Source organism: Oncorhynchus nerka, linkage group LG3 (assembly GCF_034236695.1).
Source record: "Oncorhynchus nerka isolate Pitt River linkage group LG3, Oner_Uvic_2.0, whole genome shotgun sequence".
Classification (NCBI taxonomy): Eukaryota; Metazoa; Chordata; class Actinopteri; order Salmoniformes; family Salmonidae; genus Oncorhynchus; species Oncorhynchus nerka.
In genome coordinates this window covers 22,760,088-22,777,595 of record NC_088398.1, presented here as the reverse complement: position 1 = coordinate 22,777,595, position 17,508 = coordinate 22,760,088, and the positions used below count along the sequence as shown (strand labels likewise).

The window sequence follows — 17,508 nt, the reverse complement described above, 5'->3', positions numbered from 1 at the left end:
CTGGTCTGTAGTTGTTGACATCGGAGGGATCGAGTGTAGGTTTTTTCAGAAGGGGTGCAACTCTCGCTCTCTTGAAGACGGGAGGGACGTAGCCAGCGGTCAGGGATGAGTTGATGAGCGAGGTGAGGTAAGGGAGAAGGTCACCGGAGATGGTCTGGAGAAGAGAGGAGGGGATAGGGTCAAGCGGGCAGGTTGTTGGGCGGCCGGCCGTCACAAGACGCAAGATGTCATCTGGAGAGAGAGGGGAGAAAGAGGTCAGAGCACAGGGTAGGGCAGTGTGAGCAGAACCAGCGGTGTCGTTTGACTTAGCAAACGAGGATCGGATGTCGTCGACCTTCTTTTCAAAATGGTTGACGAAGTCATCTGCAGAGAGGGAGGAGGGGGGAGGGGAGGAGGATTCAAGAGGGAGGAGAAGGTGGCAAAGAGCTTCCTAGGGTTAGAGGCAGATGCTTGGAATTTAGAGTGGTAGAAAGTGGCTTTAGCAGCAGAGACAGAGGAGGAAAATGTAGAGAGGAGGGAGTGAACGGATGCCAGGTCCGCAGGGAGGCGAGTTTTCCTCCATTTCCGCTCGGCTGCCCGGAGCCCTGTTCTGTGAGCTCGCAATGAGTCGTCGAGCCACGGAGCGGGAGGGGAGGACCGAGCCGGCCTGGAGGATAGGGGACATAGAGAGTCAAAGGATGCAGAAAGGGAGGAGAGGAGGGTTGAGGAGGCAGAATCAGGAGATAGGTTGGAGAAGGTTTGAGCAGAGGGAAGAGATGATAGGATGGAAGAGGAGAGAGTAGCGGGGAGAGAGAGCGAAGGTTGGGACGGCGCGATACCATCCGAGTAGGGGCAGTGTGGGAAGTGTTGGATGAGAGCGAGAGGGAAAAGGATACAAGGTAGTGGTCGGAGACTTGGAGGGGAGTTGCAATGAGGTTAGTGGAGGAACAGCATCTAGTAAAGATGAGGTCGAGCGTATTGCCTGCCTTGTGAGTAGGGGGGAAGGTGAGAGGGTGAGGTCAAAAGAGGAGAGGAGTGGAAAGAAGGAGGCAGAGAGGAATGAGTCAAAGGTAGACGTGGGGAGGTTAAAGTCGCCCAGAACTGTGAGAGGTGAGCCGTCCTCAGGAAAGGAGCTTATCAAGGCATCAAGCTCATTGATGAACTCTCCGAGGGAACCTGGAGGGCGATAAATGATAAGGATGTTAAGCTTGAAAGGGCTGGTAACTGTGACAGCATGGAATTTAAAGGAGGCGATAGACAGATGGGTAAGGGGAGAAAGAGAGAATGACCACTTGGGAGAGATGAGGATCCCGGTGCCACCACCCGCTGACCAGAAGCTCTCGGGGGTGTGCGAGAGCACGTGGGCGGACGAAGAGAGAGCAGTAGGAGTAGCGGTGTTGTCTGTGGTGATCCATGTTTCCGTCAGAGCCAAGAAGTCGAGGGACTGGAGGGAGGCATAGGCTGAGATGAACTCTGCCTTGTTGGCCACAGATCGGCAGTTCCAGAGGTTACCGGAGACCTGGAACTCCACGTGGGTCGTGCGCGCTGGGACCACCAGATTAGGGTGGCCATGCGGTGTGGAGCGTTTGTATGGTCTGTGCAGAGAGGAGAGAACAGGGATAGACAGACACATAGTTGACAGGCTAGAGAAGAGGCTACGCTAATGCAGAGGAGATTGGAATGACAAGTGGACTACACGTCTCGAATGTTCAGAAAGTTAAGCTTACGTAGCAAGAATCTAATTGACTAAAATGATTAAAATGATACAGTACTGCTGGGGTAGGCTAGCTGCGTTGTTGACACTACCCTAATCAAGTCGTACCGTTGAGTGTGAAGTTTCTACAATGCTGCTTTTCGGGAGCTAGCTGGCTAGCTAGCAGTGTTGGTTACGTTACGTTGCGTTAGGAGAACGACAATAGCTGGCTAGCTAACCTAGAAAATCGCTCTAGACTACACAATTATCTTTGAAACAAAGACGGCTATGTAGCTAGCTATGTAGCTAGCTACGATCAAACAAATCACACCGTTGGGACTGTAATGAAATGAAATGAAAATGTGATACTACCTGTGGAGCGAAGCGGAATGCGACCGAATGCGAAAGTTCTATTCAGTAGACGTTGGCTGGCTATTGGCTAGCTAGGAGTGTCTCCTACGTTAAGGACGACAAAATAGCTGGCTAGCTAACCTCGGTGAATTAAGATAATCACTCTAAGACTACACACTCTAAACTACACAATTATCTTGGATACGAAGACAGCAAAGACAACTATGTAGCTAGCTAATACTACACTAATCAAGTCGTTCAGTTGAGTGTGATAGTTACTACAGTGCTACGGTAGCCGGTGAACGTATGCTAGCTGGCTAGCTGCTAGGCAGATAGGAGGACCGACGAAATACGATAATAACGCAATTATCACTCTAAGACTCCACACTCTAAACTACACAATTATCTTGGATACGAAGACAGCAAAGACAACTATGTAGCTAGCTAACACTACACTAATCAAGTCGTTCAGTTGAGTGTGATAGTTACTACAGTGCTACGGTAGACGGTGAACGTGTTGGGCAGATAGGAGACGACGAAATACGATAATTACGCAATTATCTTTGATACAACGACGACTATGTAGCTAGCTAAGAAGAAATTGCTAAGATTAGACAAATCAGACCGTTGTACTATAATGAAATGTAATGAAATGTAATGAAAAAGTTATACAACCTGCAGACCGAAGCGCGGATGCGACCGGCTCGCTCCAACCCGGAAGTTGAGAGGCATGTGACTAGCATAAATTGAATAAGGTGTCCCTGAACAAAAGGGGGGTCAAAATGAAAAGTAACAGTCAGTATATGATGTGGCCACCAGCTGCATTAAGTACTGCAGTGCATTTCCTCCTCATGGACTGCACCAGATTTGCCAGTTCTTGCTGTGAGATGTTACCCCACTCTTCCACCAAGGTACCTGCAAGGTCCCGGACATTTCTGGGGGGAATGGCCCTAGCCCTCACCCTCTGATCCAACAGGTCCCAGACGTGCTCAATGTGATTGAGATCCGGGCTCTTCGCTGGCCATGGCAGAACACTGACATTCCTGTCTTGCAGGAAATCACACACAGAACAAGCAGTATGGTTGGTGGCATTGTCATGCTGGAGGGTCATGTCAGGATGAGCCTGCAGGAAGGATACCACATGAGGGACGAGGATGTCTTCCCTGTAACGCACAGTGTTGAGATTGCCTGCAATGACAACAAGCTCAGTCCGATGATGCTGTGACACACCACTACAGACCATGATGGACACTCTACCTCCAAATCGACCCCGCTCCAGAGTACAGGCATCGGTGTAATGCTCATTCCATCGACGATAAACACGAATCTGACCATCACCCCTGGTGAGACAAAACCGCGACTCGTCAGTGAAGAACACTTTTTGCTAGTCCGTCATGTCTCCCTGTAGCGCTGTCTTAGGCATCTCACAGGACGGGCATTGCAATTTATTGCACTGGCCACATCTACAGTCCTCATGCCTCCTTGCAGCATGCCTAAGGCACGTTCACACAGATGAGCTGGGACCCTGGGCATCGTTCTTTTGGTGTTTTTCAGAGTCAGTAGAAAGGCCTCTTCAGTGTCCTAAGTTTTCATAACTGTGACCTTAATTCCCTACCATCTGTAAGCTGTTAGTGTCTTAACGACCGTTCCACAGGTGTGTGTTCATTATTTGTTTATAGTTCATTGAACAAGCATGTGAAACAGTGCTTAAACCCTTTACAATGAAGATCTGTGAAGTTATTTACATTTTTACGAATGATCTTTGAAAGACAGGGTCCTGAAAAAGGGACATTTCTTTTTTTGCTGAGTTTCTATACATATGAGATGAGTAATGCAAGATATGTACACATTATTAAAGTGGCATACGTTAAAGTGACTAGTGATCCATTTATTAAAGTGGCCAATAATTCTGAGTCTGTATGTAGGCAGCAGCCTCTCTGTGTCAGGGATGGCTGTTTAACAGTCTGATGGCCTTGAGATAGAAGCTGTTTTTCAGTCTCGGCCCCAGCTTTGATGTACCTGTACTGACCTCGCCTTCTGGACGGTAGTGGGGTGAACAGGCAGTGGCTCGGGTGGTTGTTGTCCCTGATGATCTTTTAGGCTTTCCTGTGACATTGGGGGGTGTAGGTGTCCTGGAGGGCAGGTAGTTTGCCCCCAGTGATGCGTTGTGCAGACCGCACCACCCTCTGGAGAGCCTTGCAGTTGATGATGGTGCAGTTGCCGCACAAGGTGGTGATACAGCCCGACCGGATGTTCTCAATTGTGCATTTGTAAAAGTTTGGGTTTTAGGTGACAAGCCAAATTTCTTCAGCCTCCTGAGGTTGAAGAGGCACTGTTGTGCCTTCTACACCACACTGTCTGTGTGGGAGGACCATTTCAGTTTTTCCGGGATGTGTTCGCTGAGGAACTTAAAACTTTCTACCTTATCCACTGCAGTCCCGTCGATGTGGATAGGGGGGGTGGTCCCTCTGCTGTTTCTTGAAGTCCACGGTCATCTCCTTTGTTTTGTTGATGTTGAGTGAGAGGTTGTTTTCCTGACACCACACTCTGAGCGCCCTCACCTCCTCCCTGTAGGCTCTCGTCGTTGTTGGTAATCAAGCCCACTACTGTTGTGTCGTCTGCAAACTTGATGATTGAGTTGGAGGCGTGCATGGCCACGCAGTCATGGGTGAACAAGGAGTACAGGAGGGGGCTAAGCACGCACCCTTGTGGGGCCCCAGTGTTGAGGATCAGCGAAGTAGAAATGTTGTTTCCTACCTTCACCACCTGGGAGCGGACCATCAGAAAGTTCAGGACCCAATTGCACAGGGCGGGGTTGAGACCCAGGGCCTCAAGCTTAATGATGAGCTGTAGTCGATGAATAGCATTCTTACATAGGTATTCCTCTTGTCCAGATGGGATAGGGCAGTGTGCAGTGTGACGGTGATTGCATTGTCTGTGGACCTATTGGGGTGGTATGCAAATTTAAGTGCGTCTAGGGTGGCAGGTAAGGTGTTGATGAGATCCTTGACTTGTCTCTCAAATCACTTCATGATGACAGAAGTGAGAGCTACAGGCAATAGTAATTTAGTTCAGTTATCTTTGCCTTTTTGGGTACAGGAACCATGGTGGCCATCTTGAAGCATTTGGGGACAGCAGACTGGGATATGGAGAGATTGAATATGTCCGTAAACAAACAAGCCAGCTGGTTTGCGCATTCTCTGAGGATGCGGCTAGAGATGCCGTCTGGGCCATCAACCTTGCGAGGGTTAACATGTTTAAATGTCTTACTCACGTCGGCCATGGAGAGGGAGGGCCCGCAGTCCTTGGCAGCGGGCCGCATTGATGACACTGTATTATCCTCAAAGCAGGCAAAGAAGGTGTTTAGTTTGTCTGGAAGCAAGACGTTGGTGTCTGTGACCCTGCCACATATGTCTTGTGTCTGAGCCTTTGAAATTGCAATTCCACTTTGTTCCTATACCGACATTTTGCTTGTTAAATTGCCTAGGGAATAAGTACACTGTTTATATTCGGCCATATTCCCAGTTATCTTTCCATGGTTAAATGCAGTGGTTCGTGCCTTCAGTTTTGCGCGATGCCGCCATCCATTCATGGTTTCTGGTTAGGGTCGGTTTTAATTGTCACAGTGGGTACAACATGTTCAAATCACTTCCACTGAACCATAACCGGCTGCGTGCGTGCTCCATCGTGCGCTATCGTGCATGAATTTATTTTGTCCCCCTACACCAAACGTGATCACGACACGCAGGTTAGAATATTAAAACAAACTCTGAACCAATTACATTAATTTGGAGACAGGTCGAAAAGCATTAAACATGTATGGCAATTTAGCTAGTTAGCTTGCACTTGCTAGCTAATTTGTCCTATTTAGCTAGCTTGCTGTTGCTAGCTAATTTGTCCTGGGATATAAACATTGAGTTGTTATTTTACCTGAACTGTACAAGGTCCTCTACTCCGACAAATTAATCCACACATAAAACGGCCAACCGAATCATTTCTAGTCATAACTCCTCCTTCCAGGCTTTTTCATCGTTGAACTTATATGGTGATCGCATCTAAACTTTCATATTATTAATTACCACGACTACCGGCAAAACAGTTTGTCTTTCAATCACCCACGTGGGAATAACCAATCAGGAGATGGCACGTGGATACCTGCTTCTATAAACCAATGAGGAGATGGGAGAGGCAGGACTTTCAGCGCGATCTGCGTCAGAAATAGGAATGACTTCTATTTTAGCCCTTGCCATCGCAGACGCTCGTTGGCGCGCGAGCAGTGTGGGTGCAATAATTTAATAACATAAATTTCTAAATTTATTTTGCGACGCTCGCGCACGCAACGTGTCCGGTCTGGTCAGCATGTTAGGATTGAGGTCAGGGCTTTGTGATGGCCACTAAAATACCTTGACTTTGTTGTCCTTAAGCCATTTTGCCAAAACTTTTGAAGTATGCTTGGGGTCATTGTCCATTTGGAAGACCCATTTGCGACCAAGCTTTAACTTCATGACTGATGTCTTGAGATGTTGCTTCAATATATCCACATAATTTTCCTACCTCATGATGCCATATATTTTGTGAAGTGCACCAGTCCCTCCTGCAGCAAAGCACCCCCACAACATGATGCTGCCACACCCACTTCACGGTTGGGATGGTGTTCTTCGGCTTGCAAGCCTCCCCCTTTTTCCTCCAAACATAACGATGGTCATTATTGCCAAACAGTTCTATTTTTGTTTCATCAGACCAGAGGACATTTCTCCAAAAAGTACGATCTTTGTCCCCATGTGCAGTTGCAAACTGTAGTCTGTTTTTTTATGGTGGTTTTGGAGCTGTGGCATCTTCCTTGCTGAGCGGCCTTTCAGGTTATGTTGATATAGGACTCGTTTTACTGTCGATATTGATACTTCTGTACCCGTTTCCTCCAGCATCTTCACAAGGTCCTTTGCTGTTGTGCTGGGATTGATTTGCACTTTAAGCACCAAAGTACGTTCATCTCTAGGAGACAGAACGCGTCTCCTTCCTGAGCGGTATGACGGCTGCGTGCTCCCATGGTGTTTATACTTGCGTACTATTGTTCGTACAGATGAACGTGGTACCTTCAGAAGTTTGGAAATTGCTCCCAAGAATGAACCAGACTTGTGAAGGTCTACGATTGTTTTTCTGAGTTCTTGGCTGATTTCATTTGATTTTCTCATGATGTCAAGCAAAGAGGCACTGAGTTTGAAGGTAGGCCTTGAAATACATCCACAGGTACATCTCCAATAGACTCAAATATTGTCAATTAGCCTATCAGACGTTTCTAAAGCCATGACATACTTTTTCTGTAATTTTCCAAGCTGTTTAAAGGCACAGTCAACTTAGTGTATGTAAACTTCTGACCCACTGGAATTGTGATACAGTGAATTATAAGTGAAATAATCTGTCTATAAACAATTGTTGGAAAAATGATTTGTGTCATGCACAAAGTAGATATCCTAACCGACTTGCCAAAACTATAGTTTGTTAACAAGAAATTTGAGAAGTGGTTGATAAACGAGTTTTAATGACTCCAACCTAAGTGTATGTATAAACTTCCGAATTCAACTGTATATATATATATATATGTTTTGCATGTTATTTCGGCATTACTATGTGTCACATATCAGTTTGCAAACAATGTAAAATATATATATATATCATTGAGTTAATAAAGCCACATACACACGGTCTATTTTTTGTTTTAAGGCAGCTCCAAAATGCAGGTATTTTAGCCTAGCCCAGTGCTTTCTGTGGTGGTGGGGCAAGCCAGCAAAAAAATAGGAGCATTGCGCCGTGATTGGCTTAGTGTTCTGTCACTCATGGGGACACTACGTCATCGTTAAGTTTAAATCCTTAGTAAGGGTAGACATCCAAAATTTCAGCCCTTTGGGTCCTGCCATAAAGTTATATTACAAATGCCCTTCCAAGAAGACTCAAGGTCATTGGCCACAGATAAAATGAAGTCAAATCACGTTATATGTACAGTAGCTTTGATTGAACTGATCGTGTCAAACCCTAACTTTCAAAGTCTTAGAAGTCATCATCATGAATCAAGTTAGCAATCTACTGCCAAATCCTTGTCACATGAAGAGAAATAATGAAGAGAAATTAAAGATAAAACGTATCGGTTCTCATCGGCCATTGGACATAAATATATTTAAATTGGAAATCGCAAATTCCTACAGAGTGGTTTGGAAGGAATCAGTGGCTAACTACTGCCAGCATTGCAAAGCAACCACTAGCCTGCTATTCCATGGAGTGGCTGTGTTTTTTTTGTCCGAGTTCCCACCAATAATCTAGAGAATGCCAGATTTAGATGACAAATTTTCAGACAAAGGACCACCGTGCCACTTTCATGTTTAAGTGAGCACACCACAAGCCAAGGTAAGTCCAATAATGTCTTGTATGCTGCTGCATAAATTATGTAATATGCCTGGGAGGTATGTATATTGAGGCTTATTTGCTGTTAGTAGCCCATGTGCCTCACCAAAATAATTTGGTCTATTTTCACCTCTTAATTTCGCCTAACGTTGCTGTTCTAACTCGGTGGTACTGCTCAAGTAGCCTATAATCTGTTTTTGAGAAATGTAATCTAATACTGTAAGAGGTTTCATTGTCTGCTTATATGCCCCCTTAATCCTACGGTTCTGACTACTGTAAGAGCAGCCCATGTTCTGCATTCTGTTGCTGAACATTTCAAAAGTGCTGAACACATAGTTATATTGACTATGTCCGTATTAGCTCGCTCATTAATGTCTTAATCAAAATTACGGAATGCCTCATCGTTATCCGCTCATCATTCCCTTATGTCATAGTTTGTACATCTCAATTGTCAGTAGAAACCAGATTTGTTTAAGCAAGTCAGCCATAGCAGCTATGTTTTGTAATGGTGCATATCCTACAGATCTACTGGTTTTCTTGGCAAAATGTTCTCATGATGGAATTGACAGTTGATCTTTCCAGATTGGGGTGAACAAATCTGTCAGCCTCTGCCATAGTAAGGCCTCTGTTTACCACATGGTCAGCGACGATGGCCCGGACTTCACTAGACACAACAGTTCCCTGCCATCTGCCCCCCTCTCTCTGATGTCCACCTCTTTGAAGGGGCCAATGCCCACCTCTTTGACCTCTTTGATGGGGCCCATGCCCACCTCTATGATTTCTTTGAAGGTGCCAATGCCCACCTCTTCGACCTCTTTGATGGGGCCCATGCCCACCTCTTCGATGGGGCCCATGCCCACCTCTTCAACCTCTTTGATGGGGCCCATGCCCACCTCTATGATTTCTTTGAAGGTGCCAATGCCCACCTCTTCGACCTCTTTGATGGGGCCCATGCCCACCTCTTCAACCTCTTTGATAGGGCCCATGCCCACCTCTCTGATTACTTCCTCACCCTTGCTGTCTATCCTGCTCCATGTTGAAAGAAATTGCAAGTGTTGACACGCCCCCTTTTATATGGTGACCACTTGTTGTTAACACTATGTGAAATCAATTAGCAATAATGACTTGTCAACAAAAATAAAATTAACTGCCTTTTTGATGATCTTTTTTGAGTCATGTAGTTAGAGTTGTGAAATTTCATCACATACTTGTGAAAATAGTACCAAAGCGATGAAAAAAAACGATTTGACATGATCAACCGATACTTTGGCTTGCCTAAGCATGTTTTAGGAATGTAATGACTGTTGATTTGCAGGTGGGAGTGTTGAGTGTGATCGTCTAGACCTGCCACTATATTTCTTCGTAGTGTTTGTAAGCAGAATTTGAACTGTCATATATGGAGCAAGGCAAAATCTAATCAAATGTGCTCACAAACTCGGGACTTTTCCTTTTGTGTATGAAGGATGTTGTCACGCCCTGACCATAGAGAGCTTTTTATTCTCTATGTTGGTTAGGTCTGGGTGTGACTAGGGTGGGTCATCTAGGTATTCATATGTCTATGTTGGCCTGTTATGGGTCCCAATCAGAGGCATTTGTTTATCGTTGTCTCTGATTGGGGTTCATGTTTAGGCAGCCATTTCCCCTTTGTGCCTTGTGGGATCTTGTTTTTGTGTGGCTGCCTGTGAGCAGTCCAGTACGTTTGGTTTGTGCTTGTTTTGTTTGGTGAGTTTCTATTTATTAAAATATGTGGAACTCTACGCACGCTGCGCCTTGGTCCATTCCTAATGACGAACGTGACAGATGTATCTGTCTTGAACATTTGCAACATAGCCAGTGGTCCTCTGTCACAAACTAATCCAAAATGACCAGCAGGTGGCAAACTCTGCTATCGGAGGAGAATTTAGACATTCATTGCAGTCAGAAATAGTAAATTACAGTCAATAAGGATAAATTATCCAGTTATTCCAGAGGTCACAGAAAAACATACAATGAGATTATAGGATATTGCTTTTGTATAGGCTTACACCAAACATCTAAAGGCACAGTCAAACAATATTTTATCTGCAAATTATGAGATTATCCCAAGGACTCCTTAGGTGCAGAATGCCTGGGGTCTACTAACTGGGATATGTCTATCATGCAGAATGGAGTTTTGACACAATTATATGTTGTTCATTCCATCTGCAATGCTGAATGTTCACTCCACCGCTTAGGCCCCTGAAGGTGAGTCTCCAGGTAACGCACGCACGCCCACACATGGAAAAGCAGTAGGATAGCTAGGACGTTTGGAGGTGATTTGTGATTTGCTCCTGTTGTAAACGTAATCTCGCCCCTCTCCCTCCTGTCTGAATGCTGCTTTGTTCTACAGCCTAGCTCCATCTCAACCACGCATGAACATACACTGACCGTACAGATATGACAATACAGACGTGACCACAAACTGACCATACACCTTACAGCACTGAAGCATGTTGACCAGGTGATCATAGCTATGGAGACAACTGTAACAGAGGTATTACCACACAGGTTTAACAGTACTGAAGTGTCCGGAACTGAACCACGATGTCCTGCGGTCATAAGAGTAAATCACACAGCACCACTACCATACCATGGGGAGGTTCTGACCTTGACCTCTGACCTGACATCTATGTCTCATTAAACGTGTTGACGTGGTTAAGGCTCTTTGTGTCTGCCACAGTGTGTGTGTGTATGTGTGTAAGAGGGAGAGAGAGCGAGAGAGACGGAGAGAGAGAGAAGTCTTGGAGAGGAAGAGTATGTGGAACCAGATTAGCTTACAGTTTATACCCTTATGGGATATGAAGACCTCGAAATCAACGGAGTACTCTATTTAAAAGGTCACCATCATCAGCATCTTCTACTGGCGCCTTTGTGAGCAACAATAGCTTGAGCTTCCAAAGGTATTTGCACTCTTCATTTTACATATTTCTTCTATGATTGCTAATTTGTCCTACACTTGTGTCTCAGATGTGTAACACCAAGTTCTCTCAGGCAGGTCAACAGAAACTGAAGCAGAAGCCATACGGAAACTAAAGCTAAAATTACATTGATCTACAGCAAGAGAACAGAGAAGTGAGGTCCACAGCATTCGTGTGTGTGTTCATGTCGAATTGGCTGTGGTGTGTCTGTGTTAGACTTTCTGCAATGTGTGTTTTTGTGTGTGCCTCATTGGGCGAGTGTACTGACCAAGACTCTCCTCCCTTATCAGTTGACAGAGCAGCAGTACCCTTCCACAGCAGAGGTCAGCAATGCTGCACTTAAACGGCACAGAGCTGCAGACTCTCCTGCTATCCTTCCTACAGCAATGTCTGAATGGCACAGGTTTACCGGTCCCAGTACTCTCTCAGAACTACACTACCCAGCAGGCCATTCTCCCAGTGGGCGGAGCTATGCCTAAGGCTCAAACTCAGGGATTTGTGTACGTTCTACTGGTGGTAGGTATGTTTAGTTTCTTCTCGTTTGGTATCATGCTGAGCTACATCCGCTCCAAGAAACTAGAGAGCTCCCACGATCCGTATCACCAGTACATTGCCCACGACTGGACCAAAGGACTCACCCTCCCACGGGCCGTCACACAGGCACTGCACGGGGCAGACACACGTATTGGAGACAACGGGAAGAACCCCATGGTCATCTTCAAACCCTGCTGCCATTGGAGCAGCTCCCAGGATAGATTGGGATGGATCGTGAGGAGATAATAGTGTTGATGTTCTCAATCCTAATATAACATATTATAGTCACGATGACAAGTGAAAAAGAGATTTAATTTTTTTATTTCACCTTTATTTAACCAGGTAGGCTAGTTGAGAACAAGTTCTCATTTGCAACTGCGACCTGGCCAAGATAAAGCATAGCAGTGTGAACAGACAACACAGAGTTACACATGGAGTAAACAATTAACAAGTCAATAACAGATTGAGTTAGAGTACCTCTTTTATTGCAATGCAATCATAGGCAGAATCTACCGCACACCCATTATCGACTAGTGAAGTTGCGGGAGGCAAAATGCAAAACTGGAAAAAGTCACCGAACACTTCCACTCATAGTAGCTTAGCATTCGGTCAATCGACTCTGATGAAGGTCGACTGACCCGAAAGCTTACCTCCTATTTCAATATTTTTTCATCTGACTGGAAGTGTACGAAAACATCTTCAGAGGTTTCTGTTTCCCTGTATTTGAGTACGTAGTTTCAGTCAACTGCTCATTTATAACGAACATCGAGTATTCTATGCTTTCATTCCTTCATTCAGCAAAGAAGCCAATCAATGTAATTAGAATCACTTAGCTTATAAACGTAGACAAAAAGTAATTAATTAAATGGATTATTGTAGTCTAATACCATTACCATTGTGTCCTCAGGTCCAGACACTGACACGGTGTAGCATTAATGTAAAGCACAGTTGAGTTACAGTAAGGTCACGTAACCGTGTTGTAGTAGTGGCCTGTTCTAGTTTTCTGTGTGTTATAACACGCTACTGTAATCAACCCAATGTAGCAAAAACACTCCAAATGACATAATAGACAAATGATTCAACACCTCCGTCTTATCCTCTTCAAAGTGTGTTTGACACCTGTGTAAATGGATTATAGATAAAAGTTTGATTTGAAATATCTTTTTTTTTAATCTAATTTTGCCTTCATGCTCCGTTGTTCATTTGAGTAAATGCTGCATCCATGCCAGCAGGCCACCTTGCTAAGAGTGTTGATGTGTTTTAATCTTATCTTCTACCGCTCCCTTCTCTTCTCTGCTTCTCCCACTCCCTCACTCTTTCCCTCTTCCTCTCCTGTCTGCCTTGAATGGCTGCTTTCTCTGCGCGGTCGATCTCACGCTCCAAACTGAAGTGGATCATTTGCATGGTAAGCATGGGCGCAATCCGGTTGAAGTTATCCAACATCTAAATTGAGTTTCTTAAGGTCCTCCGCCACCGCCCCACACAGTTGCTGAAACTGGGCATGCTCCCTGGGACCCATGGGGTCGGTGAGCCGCGCCCAGCCCTACAGCAGTCTATCTCGGATCTGAGCAATGTCCTCTCTGATGTCACGCTGCATGACAACCCAGGGTGGCTGGTAGCCGTTGTCGATGAGGATGCGGTTGAGGGTAATTAGGTCATCGTACTGGTTGTGCTCAAACTTCTTGAGGGGCTTCCAGGCGCCACTCAGGTTGCGGAAGTCTCCCCGGGACATGGATTCCTGAATGAGGTCTTCCACCAGCCTCTCCACTGCCTGCGTGACCTTGATCTGCCGGCTGAGCTGGCGGGCGTCCCACTCCACCAGCGCCCCCTCGGCTGCAGCCGCCGTCTCAAGCTCCTTCTGGAGGTAGTCGAGGACCTGCTCCACTGCCCAATCCACTTGGAACTGCCGGTATTGGCGTTCGCGCTGGCTAGGCGTCCCTGAGCCCACGCCCTCATAGCTCAGGTCGTGGCAGTGCTGAGGAGCCACGTCTTTCACCTTCTCCTCATCTTCCACCAAACCCCCACAGCTCTGAAGCCGGGACTGGTGCGCCAGCAGGGCGCAGTATGCTTCCTCTACCCGCGCAAACAGTACCTTGTCTGCCGTAGCAACGGATGGTACAGTGTGGCCATGCGCAGGTAGGCTTCTTTCACCTGCGCAGGGCTACTCTCACCCTCACCCAGAAGCTCAAGCTGTAGCAGCTGGTAGCTCTCCCGAAGGCTGCAGCTCACACAGGGACCAGAACTCGAAGGAACCAGCGGGCCAGGGGGAGCAGCATTAATCCCCACCGTAAATCAACAGCTGTATGGCGTAACTCATCTCTGCTGGTGACACACAGAGGCACACACCTGCCCAACAGTGACAAGAAACACGATGATGCCTGTTGTCCCACACTTAATTGTTAGCATGGGGATGTAAAACATGCATTTGAAAAGGTCACAGGATGCTTTTGATCCATTGTTTACTTTTTGTTGGTAGCGGTCTAGCCTGAAATCCAGAACCACTTTTGCTAACATGCCCCTCCTTGTACTCCATGTCATTGCCAGGGATTGGTAAGGAGTGGAATGATATTATAAACAGATTGGTGGTACCCACGCTGGTAGTAGTCCACTTTTTGATGGAATTATGCACTTCTTCATTTGACACGTAACTGTCACATGCATTAACCAGGTGGCGAAACGCATCTCTGCATGTCTGGCAGACATATCAGTGTGGATGACGGATCACCACCTCAAGCTGAACCTCGGCAAGACGGAGCTGCTCTTCCTCCCGGGGAAGGACTGCCCATTCCATGATCTCGCCATCACGGTTGACAACTCCATTGTGTCCTCCTCCCAGAGCGCTAAGAACCTTGGCGTGATCCTGGACAACACCCTGTCGTTCTCAACTAACATCAAGGCGGTGGCCCGTTCTTGTAGGTTCATGCTCTACAACATCCGCAGAGTACGACCCTGCCTCACACAGGAAGCGGCGCAGGTCCTAATTAAGGGCACTTGTCATCTCCCGTCTGGATTACTGCAACTCGCTGTTGGCTGGGCTCCCTGCCTGTGCCATTAAACCCCTACAACTCATCCAGAACGCCGCAGCCCGTCTGGTGTTCAACCTTCCCAAGTTCTCTCACGTCACCCCGCTCCTCCGCTCTCTCCACTGGCTTCCAGTTGAAGCTCGCATCCGCTACAAGACCATGGTGCTTGCCTACGGAGCTGTGAGGGGAACGGCACCTCAGTACCTCCAGGCTCTGATCAGGCCCTACACCCAAACAAGGGCACTGCGTTCATCCACCTCTGGCCTGCTCGCCTCCCTACCACTGAGGAAGTACAGTTCCCGCGCAGCCCAGTCAAAACTGTTCGCTGCTCTGGCCCCCCAATGGTGGAACAAACTCCCTCACGATGCCAGGACAGCGGAGTCAATCACCACCTTCCGGAGACACCTGAAACCCCACCTCTTTCAGGAATACCTAGGATAGGATAAAGTAATCCTTCTCACCCCCTTAAAAGATTTAGATGCACTATTGTAAAGTGGCTGTTCCACTGGATGTCTTAAGGTGAACGCACCAATTTGTAAGTCGCTCTGGATAAGAGCGTCTGCTAAATGACTTAAATGTAAATGTAATTAAAGATACAGCATGTAACCTCACAGACATGTAATCGGTGACTACAGTAACTATGCCCGTGTTATGAAAGAACACCAGTAGCTAGCTGTCATCTTTATTACCCCGGTAGCTAGAAGCTAAATCGTGCTGAACTTCACGGCTAACTGCATCGTTCTTCGCGAGTTTTGGGTAAACAAAGTATCTAGCTAATGTTGGATTCTGTATTTTACATTATAGCCATTAGCATATATATGATTCAATATTATCTGATGTTGGTTGTGTGAGGTGTCTGCATTTGTGCACTGGAGCATCATTATGAGATTAAACAACTGCTTGCTTACTTGCCTGTTTGTGTGTGACAAGAACTGAGTAACATGGTGTGACCTGCATGTTGCAAAACTGTAGATAACAGCCCAGCAGATGCTTTGTCCTTGTGTTTGTATGTAACAATATTGAGCACATGGTATGACTTGCTGTATCTTACAAAGTTGTGATAGGGACGGGTGGTCATCACGAGGTTTAAGTGAAATGGAAAAATACTGAACAACACAATAGCAGGAACTGAGCAACTGTTATAACTAGGGGGTGATACCAGAACAGTAGGAATCTATACATCGACGGAGGGAGGACTCCAAGAAGCGCCAAGAGGCGGGGACCCGCCTGAGCGCTTGCGATAAGCTGGGCAAGTTTAAACCACGCCCAGCCTCTACTGTGATAGCCCAACAGACGGGTTGGGACAATGTCTATCACAGTATAAGAACACTGTTTACATACATCTTGTCAGTTCTCTGTTCTGCCCTGCGTGGCATTACGGTGAACCCGTATATACGAAAGTTGCATTTGCCATTTATTACTTAGCTAATAAAAAATACATAGTATATGTTTTTTTTAACTACAGATAGACACTGAAGACAAAAAGCTAATGTGAACAAATGTGGCTTTTGAATATGCTAGCAGCATGGTCTATTGATTTTGTTTTATTACGTTTTATTTCTAATACATTGAGTTGACTGTTCAATATTAATTTGTTTTGTTTAAACAAAGCATTGTCACACAAGCCTACTAAATATGACATTTTGTGCAAGTGGCCTGCATTTTTAAACAGATGATGTGTGTTATGGGAGTAAAGATGGCACAGTGATGCCATCTGTTGGTAAATGTTCATTACTGCAACTCATGTGTTATACCGGTGTGCTTGAGATACCCGGATGTAATTGTGACGTACCTGAACAAGACTGGTTACTCGCATCAAAGCCTCTGTCTCGTCATTTAACATTCAAACAATGTGTCCTCCCCAAAAAGAAAAAAGACACTGAATGTGTTGTACATGCAACTAACGGCAGAATTCATTGGAACGTTTAAAAACAGGGTAATGCCGCGTTTATGTGTTGGTCGGAACTAGGAAACGGCATTTACGACTTGGAACGTTTAAAAACTGGCTAATGCTGCGTTTGTGTGTTGGTCGGAACTAGGAAACGGCATTTCCGACTTGCTAACTTGTTGAATGCAGCACGTGTATAACTACAACCAGCAAGGAAGTCGGAAATGTCCATTTCCTAGTTCAGACTAGCTCAACCTAACCTGTTCGTAAGTCGAAAATGCAGTTTCCTTTTTCCAACTAGCACATGAACGCGGCATTATGCCATTTACGTTTACAGACAGCCATCTATGGATGTTAGCCTGTAATCACTAGCTAGCAACCAAAATAAACCAAACAGAAGACTGATGCAAACAAAGCACAAAGAACGAAACGGAGGGACCTACCTGAATGTGTCCAATGGAAACTAATGAGACTAAAAAATACACTCCTGGTTACCAGTCTGTTTGTGCCATCATCATGCCAGTCCTTGCCGCTCCTTATGCAAAGAATAACAACTAATTGACCAGACAGAACAAACAGATCTAGGACCAGGCTGTCAATGGCTCTCTTACGTTCGTATGTTTTCTATTGTTGAGTTTAAAGAAAGATGGATGATCAGAATTCACCACACAGTATATGCTAATGAAAAGAAAAAAACAGAGGCCAATA

General features: G+C 45.8%; 1 pseudogene; it reads right to left on the bottom strand.

Moving 5' to 3' along the window:
- Window positions 1–12,126: 12,126 nt before the first annotated feature.
- On the bottom strand, window positions 12,127–14,422 carry LOC115114192 (dnaJ homolog subfamily C member 28-like; annotated as a pseudogene).
- Between the last annotated feature and the right edge of the window lie 3,086 nt (window positions 14,423–17,508).